Genomic DNA, 1,121 nt, shown 5'->3' with positions numbered 1-1,121 from the left:
GAGCACCCTGGTAGGATTTCAACGGGGTCCGCCTCGGGACGCACGAGCACGCACGAGGCGGTCGCACGCCTTCGGCTCGCCCCACCGGCAGGACGTCCCACGATACATGCCAGTTAAACACCGACGGGCGGTGAACCAACAGCGTGGGACACAAATCCAACTACGAGCTTTTTAACCGCAACAACTTTAATATACGCTATTGGAGCTGGAATTACCGCGGCTGCTGGCACCAGACTTGCCCTCCAATAGATACTCGTTAAAGGATTTAAAGTGTACTCATTCCGATTACGGGGCCTCGGATGAGTCCCGTATCGTTATTTTTCGTCACTACCTCCCCGTGCCGGGAGTGGGTAATTTGCGCGCCTGCTGCCTTCCTTGGATGTGGTAGCCGTTTCTCAGGCTCCCTCTCCGGAATCGAACCCTGATTCCCCGTTACCCGTTACAACCATGGTAGGCGCAGAACCTACCATCGACAGTTGATAAGGCAGACATTTGAAAGATGCGTCGCCGGTACGAAGACCGTGCGATCAGCCCAAAGTTATTCAGAGTCACCAAGGCAAACGGACCGGACGAGCCGACCGATTGGTTTTGATCTAATAAAAGCGTCCCTTCCATCTCTGGTCGGGACTCTGTTTGCATGTATTAGCTCTAGAATTACCACAGTTATCCAAGTAACGTGGGTACGATCTAAGGAACCATAACTGATTTAATGAGCCATTCGCGGTTTCACCTTAATGCGGCTTGTACTGAGACATGCATGGCTTAATCTTTGAGACAAGCATATGACTACTGGCAGGATCAACCAGGGAGCTGCGTCAACTAGAGCTGAGCAGCCGGCCGCCCGGGAGTGTGTCCCGGAGGCCCGCGCGAACACGCAAGCGTCCGCTCAATTATTCTGCAAACAGGAGGAGGCTGGGCTCCCCTGCACGATACACCTCGAAACCCTCTCAGGTCCCGGCGGCGCGCAGCGCCGTCCTAAGTACTTGGTCGGGTTCGAGAGAGGCGCAATCGCCCGGAGATAGGCGAGTAGACGCTTTCAGTGCGACCACCCGTGCTCCCAACTGAGCTTGCCGCTGCCGACAGAGGCCCGGGAGCGTGCTGTCGTGGTGTTGCCGGCGGGA

The 1,121-nt window shown here is 56.0% G+C and overlaps 1 non-coding gene across 1 annotated transcript in view; it reads right to left on the bottom strand.

Moving 5' to 3' along the window:
• The window catches only part of LOC126229299 (small subunit ribosomal RNA), a 1,909-nt gene extending 1,100 nt beyond the window's left edge, over positions 1-809 (bottom strand). The window contains exon 1 of the ribosomal RNA XR_007544175.1: positions 1-809. This exon is cut by the window's left edge and continues 1,100 nt beyond it. This is a non-coding gene — a ribosomal RNA (small subunit ribosomal RNA).
• Positions 810-1,121: the final 312 nt, after the last annotated feature.

The sequence above is a fragment of the Schistocerca nitens genome, unplaced genomic scaffold (assembly GCF_023898315.1).
Source record: "Schistocerca nitens isolate TAMUIC-IGC-003100 unplaced genomic scaffold, iqSchNite1.1 HiC_scaffold_370, whole genome shotgun sequence".
NCBI classification, from domain to species: domain Eukaryota; kingdom Metazoa; phylum Arthropoda; class Insecta; order Orthoptera; family Acrididae; genus Schistocerca; species Schistocerca nitens.
The sequence above is the reverse complement of the archived record's forward strand: the minus strand, read 5'-3'. Positions and strand labels throughout refer to the sequence as shown.